Below are 17,708 nucleotides of genomic sequence, written 5' to 3' on the forward strand. Positions count from 1 at the left end.
AGCATCTTGGGATTGTCTGATGAAACCTTTCTCCTAAATGATCCATGTTTTGGTCTGAGCACCAATCAATGTTGTTGCCACCTGCTACGTAGCTTACTTCACATAAAGCTTTTATTAGTGGCTTTAAACTAACTCTTAATTTATTTCATTTTAAACATGACATACCCTATAAAAACCTTAAAATAATTGTCTGCCTCTCTGTAATAATCTAAAGCAGTGAGTAGTGAGCAAACAGCCTTGCGTCATCCATCAGTTGCTTGACTCCCATCACAGTACATTCCCGATGGTTTGGTGTCTTGACTATCTACTTGTTGCAGCCTGCTGGTTTCTCCATTTTGCAATAACAACGTTATATAAAAATGGTACAAGGCTACATATGGTACAGGGCCCGGCCTTTTAATAACTTGTAACTGATGTACGGAGCATTACCATATGATTTACAAACCATCAATGAAGCCATAGTAGCAACGTATACACCCTTAATAAAGGACGCCTGCTATAGTGGTATGTCACATATCAGCAGTTACGGTGAAATAAAAAAGAATACTGAATCCAATGTTTTCTAATGTTCACACAGCCATTATATGCCCTCTTGCTTCTGCAAAACAGAATCATATCATAATTCTGGATGCAAAATGGCCACATGCCTGCTCACGGGAGCGGGCGAAAGCGGGGCCTATAAACTTGTAAGCAGACATAAACAACAAAGCCTGTCGCGGAACCCTCTCCGCCTCGCCCGGTTAACTCCACTATAATTACTGCGCAGCGCGAGCTCGGCTATCTAAGATTACAGGAGTGAGTTACACCTGATGCCAAGGGAAAGTACTCCATACTTTAAATATTTAATCAGCCCCTTCACCACCGAGCAAATGAGGCGAGGCAAAAGTTGTCGAGTGGCTGGGGTAGGGGAGGGGCTAGCCTTGGCTGCATTTTGTGCACATGTGAACACGAAAGCGGGGCGCACACACACACGCACACATATACCGGGAACACATATGCACACACACACACACCAGGGAGTTAAGTATGTCATTACCTCGTGATTATTCTGTTGATAGATCTTTTGCCGGTCTCTCATTTCAGCGGAACCTGAGAACCTCTACAAATATGTAGCCTATGTGTGTGTATTAGTGTGTGTGTGTGTATAAGTGTGTGTGTGTGTGTGTGTGTGTGTGTGTGTGCAAGTGCGTGCGCGTGTGTGTGTGTGTGTGTGTGTGTGTGAGAGGTGTGTGTGTGGGGGGAGGGGGGGGCTTGGCCTGCACACCTGCCCCATGGTCAGCCTCAGCCCCGTCGAGCCACCGGCCGTGAGGACACAAAGGAGAAACTCTTCTCCAGGCCGAGCCGGTTAGAGTTCAAGCTGCTTCAACTTGAGCAACACAGTTTGTGACACAATCAGGTGTTAAATCCTGCATGCCTTGTATGTTCAAGTGACCATGAAATGAACCGTCGTCCGCCGAGGTATATTTAAAGCGACACGCGATACGGTCCGAGGTGCAGCTCACAGAGAGGGGGACTGTCTAAGAGGCTCAACCTGACTATGGCAGCAAATACAAAGAGAGCCACTGTTCACCTATACCTCAGCTTATTTACACAGAAGCCACATTTGATTTATTGCACCTTTCTTGGAAGATGCTGTTTCTTTCATGTGATGCTAGGATTACCTCTTAATCTAGTCCTGTAGGTATAATGGTTGGATTTGGGTTCCAGATGTATGTTTGCACAGTTTAACCTCAAACTCAACCTTAACCCCCATTAGCTGAGGTCTGTGGGCCTTCCTCCAGAACTTTTTCTGTCAAACACTTCATTTCTTGCATTCTGGTGAATTTTTATGAAGCAATTACTGCATTCTCTTTAAAAATGTATGGCATTTATTTTATCTCAAGGAAAAAGACAATGACACAAATATAATGGAATACAATCCAGCAAGGCTCTCAGGCATTCTGTATTTCTTTACAATATTAATTCTCCTGTGTAGTTCAAAACTTTCTGCTTTTTGGGGCGAAAATGTTGTCTTTCATATTTTTTTGACAGGGACAAATTTCTCCCTTTTAATTGTTGGATCCCAAATAGATTGACCTATAACACCAGGACTGTGTAATGACGAACTGAAAAGGATTCATATTCATAGTTTAATCTTAATTCAAGGCAAAAGCAATTATTTTTTTATATGATGCTATGCTAACTTCTCTGTGATGTTTCCCACCCTGAAAAAAATGGAAATACGTGAACCAGGCAAACGGATGGTGGGAACTTACAACCAAGTCACCGTGTGTAATGGGTAAAAACACAAGACAAATATCCTACATTTCCAACTGTCACCCACTTCTAACTAACATAGAGGGGGGAATAGCGACACGTAGCTCTGTCATGCCAGGGCCCTGCTGACATCACATGGTGGAAGATGTTGCGCTCATAATGACTTCATCACAATCTGACATCACCTCACACCTCTGTCAACCCCAGAGTGATGCCCCTTCTCCCCCCACACACACACACACACTGTTAACTCTGTCTGTCATGACATCAACGCAGCATAGCTTCCCTCAAACCAGTGAGTCAGCCGCTCCTGTCCGCTTGACGACAGTAGGGAAACACTCCATTGTCTTTACCACTATCTGATGCTCAAGCAAGGACAAGACTTTTTTGTTCTTTATTTCATTAATCCATCCTTCTCCTTCATCCCTGCAGCTGTTCAAACAGACAGCTGATGAGTAGCAGAGCAGAGGAGACTGTGTCTGGAGGGCCTCTGAATGGAACTATATCACTACTGTGAGAGAGGTGCCTGGGGAGACACAATATGGAAGACAGGGAGAGGAGGTGTCTGCTTTAAAATCTTAATGAAAACCATGGGGAGCTTTCACACCTGATAATGCACTTCTAGTTTGCTTCCTTGGTTTGTACCAGATGCCAGATGAATACATTGGTTTGTTTTTCAACAGGTCTGGTTATCTTATCATATTCTCTGGTCCGATGTGTTGGTGAAGAACCAAAATGGAGCGTCATAAGCAATGTGAAAATGGTCTTTTCAGTCATTGGTCAGATGTGTCTGGGGGCGGGAGCAATAACGAAGCGGCTGAACTGCTTTACAATTGGTCAGAATTCATATGCAAGAAAAACTACAGAAAGAACCTACAGGAAGTACTGTACATCTTCTTCTTCATCATAATGCTGCCTAGCGTCACTGGCTGGGGGAGCTTGTTCAAGGTGCTTCCGTCAGCCCGCTCACGTTCTCACCACAAAAAGGGCCACACCAGAGTTCTCTTGGAAGCGTACCTCTTCAACAAGGTCTCGGTACACTTGTTTGGTCTGCTTTCGGTGCGCACCCGAGTGCAATTGCTGTCTAGTTCTCATCTCCACAAACTGTATCAAATGTGGAAACCAAGCATTCCTTTCAAACTGACCAAACACAGCAGGTGTGAAAGCTCCCTTAGTGGGCAGAAAAGGGAAAGAAAGCTTTTAGATATTTTGACGGACAGAACAAGGAAAGGTTGAAGCTTGGCCATTGAGACTGGTGTCATTAGGCTTAGGTTTTTCAATCTGCAGTGTGGACCATTTGTCCTGTCTCGTCCCTGGGGAGAGTAAGCAGAGACGGCTGGAGGAGAGCGAGGTCTTTAGACAGTGGATCAGTTATCACTCAGGCTGTGATAGATGCTGCTGATCTCAGAGCAGAGGAGGGACTGATGCAAGTTGAAGAGTTTACTAGAAAGAAGGAAGGTGATCCCTGGGGAGTTTGGTCTCTTGAGGCTTTCCTCTGCTTGTTTCAGAAGTGTCTCTGCGTGTCTCTGTATCTACACCAGACACGTTACTGGTGGGTGGTGAAGGCTCAGAACATGCGATGTGGAATAGTGTGATCAAACAAAGAAGTCACTTCCAGTCAAGTCGGAGAGAGGCAGCCTCTCCTCTCAAGTCGTTTTTCTCTTTGTTTTCCTTAACATTCTTATTTGTGCCAGTGTGTATGTCAAAAAGGGAAGAAAGGGGAAGGGTTTGTTTCCGTACAAGAACAACTCTATGATTCATGTTTCCTCTGCTTTGATCTGCGAGGCTGCAGTGCACAGCCCCGGGATAAACCATTTCAGGTTGTCTAAACAATTTCCAATCACTGTTTCCATATTTAGGTTTCTTCTGGGGAGGAGAGAAGAGAGGGCTTCGCATGCTAACACGCTACGTTCTCCTGAGCAGCATGGGAGAGGAGAGGAGAACCTGATTCTAGCCATCAAAGAGTGAAGCCAGACATTGATTTGTGCGGACGGAGCACACAGAGCACAAACAAACACGCAGCAATGTGTACGGTGTGCACACATCTGCACGGCCATATGCCCCGTGAGGTCAGTTTACCGGCAAACCCCCCCCTACCCCCCCACTCCCCCCCGACCCCTAAAAACTCCCACCTAGCTCAATCTCTCATCTGGCTCTCCACACCACACACACATCTGCTCCCCTAGACGTGCCCCCCCCCCCTCCTCGGTGAAATCAACCCAGGCTCTTATTAGTAAACCTCACCCACCTTCTCTCTGCTCACCTTCCCAATTACCTCAACACTCCGATCTGTGAGAAAAACCCTCGACCATTCAAAAACCGCACGGCAAAAACCAGAACAACACTTCAACTCTTGAGTCCACAGCTTGATTGCTAGAATGCTTGTGTGTACTTGCGTGTGTTTGTGTGTGTGTGTGTGTGTATGTGTGTGTGTAGGTGTGTGTGCGTGCCACATGACATCATTCAGCTGTTCCTCTGGGCAGGCCTCCATCCAACTAAATAATCCAGGCCCAGCTCCATAAAGCAGGGAGTGCCGCCACATTCCCCCAGCCATGAAATATCAAGTGGTATTAAGTCACCGTAACTGTCAGCCTCCTTCCTTCCTTACTTCCTTCCTCCCTTTCCTCATGCTTCCTCCTGCACTTACACATGCATTACTGTAGACACACAACACAAGCACTCCACAGTTCATTTGTTTCAACTCATTTGTCAATTGTATGCAAAAAAAGACAAGAACAGAGGAAGGCGATTTATTTCAGTTTGTGCGATAGTGTCAGATGATCATTGGGCATGCAGCAGGTGGCTCCACATTAACCTTGGCCCACAGTCTGACTGAGCAGCACAGCACAGCGCAGGGCAGGGATCTGGTTTCGGTCCCTCACTCTTCCCCTCCATCCCTCCATCCCTCCGTCCCCGCGGACTCCCATTTATACATGACATCAGAGCCCCTCGACAGCTTTGCACAGCTGTGGCCAGAGCAGAGCTACTCCCACCTCATGTATCCTCCTTCCTCACACTACAACGCAGGCCACTGGGAGACTAGTGCAGATATTTAAGGTCTCTTTTTAGTTTTATTTTTGTCTTATAAAGCAACCTCATGAATTCTGAAGACGCTTTTGAATGTGTTTGTTCGTATTCGTGAATTGAAGTTTACTTAAAATGATCATTTTTAAAATATGTGTTTTCGGAGCAATTTCTAACTGTGAGAAAAATGAATCAATTCTGGATGCCTATTGGTCGACAACAGCAGCAATTCAAATGTCAATGCTTTTCTGTGACAGCAAGAACAGCAAACTGTGCTATAGGTGGAAGGATTGTGATGACCTATTGAAGACAGTCCAGACCAAGGATGTAATGAATTAGCATGAGTACGTTTTCTTTTATGTAAAATGTTACACTTCAAAACTATTTAACATCTTTTTCATCTAAGATGTCTTATTTATGTATTAAAGAAAAACGTGGTTATTTTCCTTAAATTTAATATTTGGAAAACTATTTTTTTAAATTTTCAACCCCAACTTTATTGTCCCTTCCCATACACAGAGGCAACAGTTGAAATAAATTACATTTTGTACGGACCAAGGTGAAAACAAATAGAAAGAGTAAAAACTAAACAGGGTTGTAGACAGGAAACAATGCAACAACGCCAAACCAATGCAGGACATAAACAGCGCACAGTGCAGTTCCTGTGTGAAACATTAGTATTTCACCACAGCTATTTCTTGCTTGATATTATTCCCCCTGCAGTTTATGCTTCTTTCACAACCACTGAGGAATGTGAACAGGTGCTGGCTCCACTTTCCAATCCCAAAGAATCATAATGGGACAAAAGAACAACTGGCCAGAGCACCTGTTTTTTTTTAGACCCGGCTGGGAAACTGGGGATCCCATTTCCCCCCCAAATCACACTCCAGGATTGGGGAAAACAAAAGCGCCACTATCCCCTTTTTTTTTTTGCTTTTGTCACAGCTGACGATAAGCACATATACAGTTTTTATACAGTTCAAAACCACTTTGATAGACAAGCCTGTGCACGCTGACAGAGAGAGAGAGCTTACGGTCTCACACCTTTCTGGGCTGCACCACAGAGACACCATGTGGTAGGCAGATCACTAACCACACATAAGAGGATCACTAAACATGATGCATGTGCTAATGAGAGGACTATTTTAACATTAATCCTCTGTCGTGTTGTGCATACAAAAGAATAGGGTTGGACATTTCCCAAAATAATTCAATAAGAAAGTTGATAATTGACAGATATTGTAAGCCAATCCTAATGGTGGAAGCATACAATGAAACAAATATAATTATACAAAGAAAAACATCACTTCTAATATATTTATAGATCTCCACAGCTGCTACTTCCCTTGTCTACCGTACAGTGTGTAAAAGTGACACAAAATGTGCCAGTTTGTAAAATACCATGTCATCCTCACAGGCCTTTTTAAAGACTTTTCAGTGTGTGCACATGAATAATATATATGAGCAAGGCAGAACGTTTACCTTGGCACCTTGGAAGATCTATAAAATAAATATATGCAACTTCTGTAATAAAGTGTAAGTAGTGGCAAAAAAACGTAAAAAACAAAAACAAAAAAAAAGGTTGAAAACAGGAGAGTGATTTCATTTTATTCAGGAGGCAATGTAATGTATGTTTCACATTGTGGTGACAAAAATGTTCCGGACTCTGAAAGAAAAGTAGATCACCTGAGAAGCATAAGGTTCAGCTATTTCCCCAGAGAGCTCTGCAGGAGACAGCTGTTACATCTAGTCCGTCCACACACACACACACACGCACACACACACACACACACACACACACACACACACACACACACACACACACACACACACACACACACACACACACACACACACAGAACAACTCATGACGGCTGGTTGGGTCCTCTCCAGGGCCATAGGTGCTGTAGTAGAAGCCATATGGTTGTTCTGGGTCAGCACATCCACTCAGGGTTCAAGAGGTGCCTCGTTTCTCATTGACATTACATTAGACACATTTAACCAGATTTAGGCGGACACAGCCCACCTGGACCCTGCACCAATCCCATCCCACCTTCAGTTAACAGTCTGCTTTCATTTGATCTATTTTGTTTTGTAGCAGTCACTGTATCCAGAAGAGTGCATGTCAAAGGGGCTTTTAGAAAAAGGCTCAAAAAGCTTTCCTTTCAGTCGACCAGGAAATTTGACTTGCTGCAAAGAGAAAGGTAAAGTCTCCCAGAAGACTGATGCAAATAAGACTCAGAAGCTAAAGCCCTTTTGTGTGTGTGTGTGTGTGTGTGTGTGTGTGTGTGTGTGTGTGTGTGTGTGTGTGTGTGTGTGTGTGTGTGTGTTTGTGTGTGTGTGTGTGTGTGTGTGTGTGTGTGTGTGTGTGTGTGTGTGTGTGTGTGTGTGTGTGTGTGTGTGACTGCGGCTTGCGTGTACAGTAAGAACTGGCAGAACATGCCCCTGTGAGGTTAGACACGCTAGATGGAAAAGAAGGGAGAAAAAAAGAAAAAAACCTCAAACACCTCCAAAATAATTCAACAGTCTCTCCTTCTTCTTCTCCTCTTTTCCACACTATCTTTGATCTCTCCATCCCAAGGCTTTCTCCTGTTCTACCCGCCTGTATACCTGCCCCTCCACGGAGTGCTGCCTCCGTCTCTTTTCAACCAAAATTTGATTCAGAGGGCTGCTTTTATTCACAGAAGGATCCAACTTCAATGCCTGTCTTTTTTTCTCCTTCGCTCCCCTTCTTGTTTTCCTCTCTTGGCAAACGCCACAGTGAGAGGAGAGGGGGAGAAGCAGGAGGGAGAGGAGGGGGAGAAGAGCCTCTTCTGGGTCATATCTTCCTCATCTAGACCTGGTCCTCCTGTAAGGCCTGGGGGAAGCTCTTCTTAATCCCTCTAAGCTCTCTCCATGTGAGAGCACATTATTATCTTTTTTAAGACAAGTTTTTTGAATCAGATTCTTTTAAGACGTTTTCTGCTATTCATAGAATTAAAGAAACAGGCGATGTGATGTGTTGTCTGGGGCCTGTCGGTTGTGTGTGTGTGTGTGTGTGTGTGTGTGTGTGTGTGTGTGTGTGTGTGTATGTGTGTGTGTGTGTGTGGGGGGGGGGGGGGGGGGGGGTCCTGATTGGAGATGATTGAGTGGCACCCTTGGGCTACACTTTGCACCTCCTGAAGTGGCCCCCATCTTCCTGCTCCTCACCTGGGTAGATGGCCTCTTGTCTGCCGCCAGCTCTTGATTACTACTCTTCATCCAAAAGGGTGAAGAGAATGGATGAGGTGTGTGTGTGTGTGTGTGTGCGTGTGTGTGTGTGCGTGTGTGTGTGTGCATGTGTGTGTGTGTAATAATTAAAACCAGGAGGTTTTGCTGCCAACGCTCAACTGTGACTTGCCTCCCTGAACCAGGAGAACTCACTATGGATGACGACTTAGTTTATTTTATCAATGAGAACTTTGAGTTACATTTCTGTTAGTGTCTTAAATGACAATAGCAAGACTAGAACTAAATACCTGAGTATAGTAATATGTAAGCCTTGTTTTTTGCACCCCCTGTCCCATCATTTAATCAAAAGATCGTAACTCAGGTGTCAAAGTGAACACTGGTATGTGTGTGTGTGTATGTGTGTGTGTGTGTGTGTGTGTCTTTGTGTGATAAAAAGTTATTGGGAATCCACGGTTGAAGATACACAAAAAGTGTGGCACCAAAGCTCACACATACGCATGTGTTTTGGCCATCTGACACACAGCTAAAATAAACCTGTCCAGCTTTTCATTTATCTCCAGCAGCACTCACCTAGCTCCCAGCTTCTTCTAATCACTGCCTGCTGCACTTTGTTTCCAGACTGCTGTAGAGATAAGTTATGCGGCAGCTGCTTCATGTTTAAGTCCACAGTCTGTATTCAAAACAGGAAATTATAAAAAAAAAAAAAAAAAAATAGAAAAAAAAATTCAGCGAAAAAGCCGGCAGCACAGTACATCACACACCTGGGCAGCATCTTCTCTTTGAGTGTACTAGCGCTTGAATGAGATGAGTGCGCTGCATAATGCATTCTGGGGCTACCTGTGTGTGCTGATAAACACCGGCAGACACACAGGACACAACGCCGACCGGCCTCTCCCATCTGTTGCCACTTTTTTTGAAAAGAGCGAACGAAAAAAAACACGTTTGTGTAATTTGGCATGTTCTTTCAAATGGAAATAATCCGCCTGTTTTCTCTCCTTCCGAAAAGACTAGCCCCCCCCCCCCCCTCTCACCCCCCCTCCCTTCCCCTCCTCTGTCGTGGCTTTCAAGGTAAAGATTAAGAGGACGGTTTTTTATCGCGTGGGGTTTTTAGCTTTTTTAGAGACGTGTTGGTGATTTCGCTGCCTTCAGACTTGGCTGTTTTGAAATACACAGTACAGAAGCCACACTCTTTGCCCACTGTCACCTATGTGAGGAGGGACACACTCTATCTTAAAAGGAAATAAATGAATAAAATTAGATGAAAAAACATGTAGTGTGCATATCAAAGGGGAAACAGAGGAACTCGCTCACTATTTCTTCAGCCAATCTTCTCCATGGTGCGAATATGTGCCTTCAGGTTAGCGCTGTGGTTGAGATGAATGGAAACAAAACAGCTGAAGCATTAAAAGCTACAGTGCGTAACCTTTTTCATATAAATGAATGGCAGTTAGATTCAAGTCAACGCCAATCGACTTGACACAAAAAGTCTATTAAGCCTCTCAGCTCCGCAAAACTCTCTATTCCTCAGTATTCTTAAACAGAAAAATCCGAAGAAGAGCCAAAGAAAAGGCTTTTCTCATGTTGATGCGCCAACAGTATTGTTGTCATTTCTCAGAATTCCTCATGGGGGGAACATAAGTTACACACTATAGCTTTAACAAACTTAAATTAATCAGTATCACAGTCAGGGAATTTAAAGATATTGTAATTTAAGTGTATTCTGTTGCATTGTACTGTAGCCATATGTTCTATAGTCGCATTATCTCAATCCCAGGTTAGTTTACGGCATTATCCTTTGATATCCAAATTATTATTCCTTCCAAAGCTCTTAAACTACATTCTGACAGACACAGAATGTGACAAGTGGTACAAACACTGACCCAGGATCGTTGGTTTTCCACGTCTTGGCCTGAGAACGGCCTGAACAGAACGGCCTGAACAGATTGGAGCTCTGTTGCTCCGTCCGACATGACCAGCAGAGCAAACAAGTGTGACTCACGTAGGAGCATATGATAAACAGTCTGATCCCACTGATGAGCTAAGTTAAGGTCAAATTGTGTTTTGTTAGTACTGTGTGTATGTGATTGTGTGTGTGTGTGTGTGTGTGTGTGTGTGTGTGTGTGCGTGTGCGTGTGTGTGTGTGTGTGTGTGTGTGCGTGTAATATTTTCAATGAACACAGAAAGGGACAAAAGCCTCATGTCTGCAGTGAGTAAACATGACTCTTTGCATGCCATTAGAGGCTGCCTGCGCTGCATGTTAACAGCACACTGCTTTTAGTAAGGGTGGGAGCTTATAATGTACTGTAGGTGTTACACTGGATTCTGTAACCTGACTTAGCGTTGTTACCACTGGACAAATCTGAACTGATCAGATGTGATTGATAGGGTCACACAGTTTCATAACGGTCAATATCAGATCAACCAGTTATTTCTTGTTCCTGCCTGTAGCTGACCCTGCATCATCACAAAATCTCACACAATGTTTGTGTAAATCATTCAAGGTTTATTGAACCAGGGATTCTTTTTTGGAATATTTCTAAGTAGTGCACTGTTCATAAAGTTGATCGATTCACAAGAGACATATTACAAAAAAATTACTTTTGGACCGCCCAGACATTTATTTCCTCATATGGTTTTGATTTCAAACAACACGTAACGTGACTCCTTAGCTGTCTACCCTTCTGCACGTAACTGTTCATGTACCTGCTTGAGCTTTACGATCGTAACTGAATCCAAAAAGATGTTTTCTACGCTTCAAGTCCTTTTCCTTCTGGCTTAATGCAGTAACACTAAAGTGAGAGTGTATTGGGCTGTGAAGGCTAGTGTCAGACCCTTCCCCGCCTGGTAAATACCCACTGCTTTCACACTTCATGTCCCCAGGTTGTGATGCTGGCTACTAACTGGTGCATGTTATCAATGTGTCATCACGAAAGCCAAGCTGAGACACCCAAGTGTCCCCTTGAGTCATTTACTCATGAAGCTCTTCAAGAGCCACAACATACATTTAAAGGTGGAGTCAGTGATTCTGGAGAACGCTTGTTCAAATCAGTGAATATCTCCTTCCCATCCTCTACCTGTCCGTACTGTGTGTGCACTGAAAATAAAATCTTGTATTAATACGCAGCCTATGCTCTGTAATCTGGTATGTAAACAAAGGAGGCCCATCATAGCAAGCAACATGCCAGTTTACAGAGCCTAGGCTGTGTATTAACGCACAGGTAGCGGATTGTGAGGACATATTCACTGATTTTGACTAAAAGCGTGATTTGGCCAACAAACTTGCTGACTCCACCTTTAATGATGCAGTTCTGAAATTGTGAAATAACAGTTAACTTTGGCTTCTTGAAGTTTTGATGAAAGAAATAGAAAATAAAAACATTAAAAACCCATAGTTTCACCTTTGTCTCTTCACATGCCTCGTGGTCTAATAATCAGCGGCCAACTGTGTCTTTGCCAATCAGTTGTTTGGAATGCAAGAGGTGCTCACTGCCGTCCCACTCACGTCCACCATCTGCAGCTGCTGACATTTAGCAGCAAACATCAGAGCGTACAAACGTTCACACAAGTGTAAACACGCACAAGAAAGCATTCACACGTAGACAAACTCTCAAATCTGACTGGGGCCAGGGCTCTTTGGGAGAATGCAGACGTGTCCTCCTACCCCTGTATGGCAGCCATACGAAAACCACACACACACTCTACGCCAGTGATTCCCAAACCTTTTTCCCTCGAGCATTTTTTTGATGGAAATAAAGCCTATAGAAATAATTACAATACAATGATGTTCCACCAGTGTCTAATTTGTAAAAAAAACATTGTAATTGAAAGAATACTTGCATTAATAAACAATAATCTGTAGTTATAATTGCACTTTTAGTTTTAGTGCAAAACATGTTTAATTAACTTATTCTAATATGATTAGATTAGTATTTATACATGATTTTTTTAAATCTTGTACACTTTCCCCCATTTGAGAACCCTAGCTCTACGCTGAGCTCCTCTGAGGTTTGGAGCATGGACCTTGGGCTCCAGTCTCACCCAGTCAGCCCTGGTCTGATGATGTGAACCCGGGCAACACTCCACTGTGCAGGCTACAGGGTGAGGCTGGATGCCCGGGGAAGAGGTGATGAAAGAATGCCTGTTTCTTTAAGCTTCTAAAATGCTACTTTGGCTGTAACAATGGCATGACGTCAGTGCTGACATTTTCCTTTCTAAAAACATATTTTCTTCAACCAAGATATTATCAGTGTTCTAGTGAGACACTTCCAGACATGGTTCACATTGCCCAAAACATGATCCAGAGTGGCCCTCCTCTCTGCTCAGCGCAGGCTAGGCACACAAACCCTTCAATCTCATGTTCATCATTTAAAAAAAAAAAGCTTTTACAGATTAGTCATAATAAAAATACCCAATTATGTAGAAGTGTAGCGATTTAGACTAACATAACAAGGAAATATCTGTATGCATTACGTATCGGAAAGCGCTGTTCACTCTCAATTAATTGTGTTTGTTTTACTTACAATATCCACACCTGGCAACGAGAGCCTCTTTTTTTTTAACCTTTCCTGAGTTCTGTTCTTTCTCACAGCACTGGGTTATGGTTATGGTCAGGGCAAACTTATGGGCACGATCAAGAGTCCAATAAGTCAGAGAGATGGAAAATGTTTTGTTAACGCCGCGGTTCAGTTCTGATGGTCTGAACCAAGGACAAAAATATGATTCACCGTTACATTTGAGTTCTTCTTTGTTTAATGAGAGACGTAAACAAGGCGCTCACAGAGAGTAAAGTGATTATGATCACTATTAGTTGAGACGGCAGCTGGACCTCACAGGTCAACTAATGACAAACAGATAGAAGAATTTGGATGGAGAAAAAAAAGGTTTCTTGTTGTAACATTATGGATTGTTGTCTGGCGCTACATTTCACTGCGTGTTTACTGACAAACTCAGCCCTCTACGTAGCCAATAGCTTGCAACATTTGGGTTACATTTGGGTTCCCAGACTTCAGTGTCAAACACCTGGGGCCTGTTTCAGGTAGCTGGTTTTGAGGCAACCCGGAGTTTGTTCGCTCTGAGTTGGTGGAAACTCTGGGTTTTCCGTTTCAGGTAGCAGGTTCAGTGCAACCGAGAGTCAGTTACTGCGGCAACATACGCCGTGGGTCTAACCTGCTGGATAGGTGGTTAGACCTACCCGAGTTTGTTTTCACTTTACGCTGCAGCTCCGACTGAAGAAAGAGTGTCACTGTCACACGCGTCCCTGTACAGTTTGAAGCAAAATCACTCTATAGAAATCTCCATCGGGATGTTTTTTTATCATTTCCTGATGATTTTACGTTTGACCAATCATTTATCTGATCAGTAGCCTTGTTCTCAGCCCTCGGTCCGTTCATATAGGCGGCCACCTTACACATCGTGACATGCTCTACATTCAGATTAATAAACCTATTTGTAGCCTATTGTATGTTTTTTAACGTCTGTGCCACTGAACAGATTTATGTCAGGTGGATTCATGTAACGCTGCGGCTGCACGCGATCGTTGTAGTTCACTTGTGCGATCCTAAAGTCACAGACAAGCCTCGTTAAATAGCCTAATATGAATATAAAAATGATGTAATAATTTAAACTGTGATCACTTGAGGAAAATGGATCTGGTAATAAATCAATCAGGCTCTTCAATGGAAACTGTCACCTAATGTGTCTTGACGTTAATGTATTTCACTCCCCATTTAAAAGAAGCGACTGTCTGTTCTGTTTACTGCACAGTAGGCTTTGGGCACTGTAAGCAATGCTGTGCCGCGCCAGCTTTATTACTTTACAGCTGATATGCGTAACTTTTTAAAATAGACTATGGCTTCTCATACGGAAGCGAAATGATTATCTTGACAAAAAATGTTTGCTCTGTTTTTTTTCTGAATTGCCGAGGAGATTAGATCAGAGTTATGAGACAATATCCCGTTAATTCTTCTCCATAGGCTACCATAAGCTCATTCGTTAATATTTCTAACTCTAGTGGGAGGAGCGGAGATTTCTTTTTTTCTTTTTTGAGAAGTGGAGAAGTGGGAGGATCAATCATTTGTTTCTTCTGTTTCCATGGTGAATCATGTTATCAGCGATCCATTGACGATGGCTTTTATGCACACGCTCCACCCAGAGTGAACACGCTCAGAGTTGATAAACCCAACGCCGATCCACTGTTCTGAAACCGAAAACCCAGAGTTGCTTATCAACCCTGCGCTCTGAGTTAACCAACTCAGAGCGTATGATTAAACCCAGAGTATGTAAAACCAGCTACCTGAAACAGGCCCCTGTCCTTTGTAAGTGCAAAAACCAATCCGGACGTCCTAACTATGAGGTAACGATGGAGTCAGTATTATGTGAGAAACATGTCTAAATCACTTTTTGTAAACATCAGTGAATGTCTCCTGATGATCCGCTGTAGCTGTACGTACTGTGTGTGAGCTGGAGAAAATCTGGTGTTGATACATACAATATATACAGATATAGTGTCTGTAAAATAATATGTAAACAAAGGGTATGTAAACAAATAGGGGCCACTGCGCACACATGACAGGTATCGTAAGGAGATATTCACCAAAAAAAACATTTGCTTTGGTTACTTTGGTTTACATTAAAGAGGACCTATGATACTTTTCGACTTTTATGACCTATAAACGTTGTTATAATGATTTATAGTCATGTTTAACCATACTAGAATATCAAATAATTACGTACATGCATTTCGACGTATTCCCTGCTGACCGTCTGGGGTGGCTGTGCAGAGCGCTAAAAACTATGGCAGCCGGTCGAGTCGAACTTGTTCAAATTTCAGGGTAGTTTCTGTCACGCTCGGGTAGTTTCTGTCATGTTTCCATGTATGGTAATGCTGCTCAGGCAAGCTCCGGCTGCATGCCCCCACCTTCCTGAAAATTTCCCGCTGCTGGAAGGAAGGTAACCAATCACAACGGAGTGGTGTTTGCAGCAGGGGGGGGAGGGGCGGAGAAGCTCAAAGCAGTGTGTAGAGAGAGACTGCTGTGCTCGCTAGTGTAAGAGGAAGAGTGTCCCGAAAATCTACATAGTTTTTTGTGATGTGACTCGTGTCAAGTTGCTCTATAGCAGTTTTTAACAAGAAATTAAGACCAGAAAAGTAGTAATAGGATCTCTTTAATGTTAAATCAAAGACCCACCACAATCGGGCTGCTAAAGACAGATGCCAAGCCACGATCCAAACATTAACCAGCCAGGTTAGCAAAGAGGCGAGGTTAGGCTGACCTAGGATAACCTAGCCTAGCTGCCCACCACTCTCCATCCAGGATCTCACCCAAACTTCTGCCATTGCAAATGTCACTGCATGAAAACATCCGCTGGTTGTTGACCGTGTTTGTCTGGTTACAAGATTGGCCGTTGACCACCGGAGCTCCAGTGGTTACGGAGCAGTTCCTCAGTGTTTATTGACTCTTTCGTGAGGATTCTGCTCTTTCTTCCTGACTGTCAAAGACTAAAACATACTGTGTACTTTGGTGGAAAAGGTCTTCATGTGTGGTTTGGCCGTTGTCTGTAGGTTTCAGCAGCTGGCCATCAGGTCCGGCCCAAGCTTTACTGACCTTTGTAGGCGACTGGATTTAACAGTGATGAACTGTGACATTTTGTTTCATATTACTCACCGTGTGAGCCATAGCCAACCGTGTGAGTTGTGGCCAGTAAACAGAGCATTCAAATTAAGATCTGTAACAGAAACACAATGTAGACTAAACATGCACAGTAACGCTGTTTGAAATCACAATGAACATCAAAATCCTTTAGTTTTTTCTTTTTCATTTACCACTTGCTTCTATGAAATCTCTGGAGGCTTCGTGAATGCCGGTTGACTCACGGCCTCATGTCAGCTCGTCAAGTTGAGTGAGAGCGGCGGTTGGACTACTGTAACAGGTGGGACACGGGCACATAATATGAACAAGCAGTAAAAACACACACACACACAAACAGACAAACACACATACACACACACACACACACACACACACACACACACACACACACACTCACACACACACACACACACACAGACACACACACAGACAGACACACAGTGGCGTGCCCCTCACCTCCATGACTCCTCACCTTCTGGTCCCTGCAGGCTTTTGGACGTGAGCCCCTCGTCTTCGTCTTGTAAACACACACTCTCGCTGTCAGGATAATGCACTCTCCAAAAATCCATGCTGAGCCCAAAACAGAGTGGCCTCACAAAACGAACACTCCCAACACCCTTGCACAAGTTGCACACACACACACACACACACACACACACACACACACACACACACACACACACACACACACACACATACACGCAGACCCCCACAGAGCTAGTGAGATTAGCTTTTTTTGCCGCTCCTGTAAATTCAGTTATCCCCCTCGCTGCTTGAGGCCAGACGGCGGGCAGGGGAGTGGGATTCTGCTGTGTCTGTGCTTTGCGTGGCTGGAGGCTTGCTTATCCCTCTCATACACAGTTCAGGTGAATGGTCTTTTTTTTGCCTGCCTGTCTTACTCATGTGGTGGGCTTCCCGCAACCCCCAGGCCACAGTGGGTAGGCCTCCTCTCTGCTAAGCTGCCATCTCAAATCCACTGTTGTGACAGTCATTCCTGACATGGTTTCCCCTTAAGATTTGTTACCAGAGGCAGTTCACTCAAGCCACCTCTGCTCCTAAACAAGCGTAGCAATTACTGAGAAGCAAGTGGAGGTTGGCAGACAGGAAGACACAGGGACACAGTGACAAGCCCACCACCAAACAGCAATGACCTGAAAACCATACTGACTATACCTGAAAAGATATTGTACTAGAGAAAAATGACTTACAAGTTTCAAGTCACCTTTTATAAAACCACTTGAGTGAATGTACAAAGGTATCTGATTTAGAAGTATCAAGAGTATTTGTTTTAGTATGATCAGGAAAATGTTCAAAGTGACTGCTCTAGTATAATATATTCCATTACTAGTTACTTTGTGGCTAGAAATTAAACTGCAAATACATCTTATTTTCATTGTGGATTTAAATATGTATTTATTATATTATTAGAACCATACTTTGCTTGGTAAAATTGAAATTGATTGAAAGGAACAGCATAAGATTCTCAATTAGAGAAGTTGGAACCATGACATGTTTGGCATATTTGCATGACAAATTACTATTATCAAGATAGTCACTAGAAAATACATTTTT

This window comes from Ammodytes marinus, assembly GCF_949987685.1.
Source record: "Ammodytes marinus genome assembly, chromosome: 21".
NCBI classification, from domain to species: domain Eukaryota; kingdom Metazoa; phylum Chordata; class Actinopteri; order Uranoscopiformes; family Ammodytidae; genus Ammodytes; species Ammodytes marinus.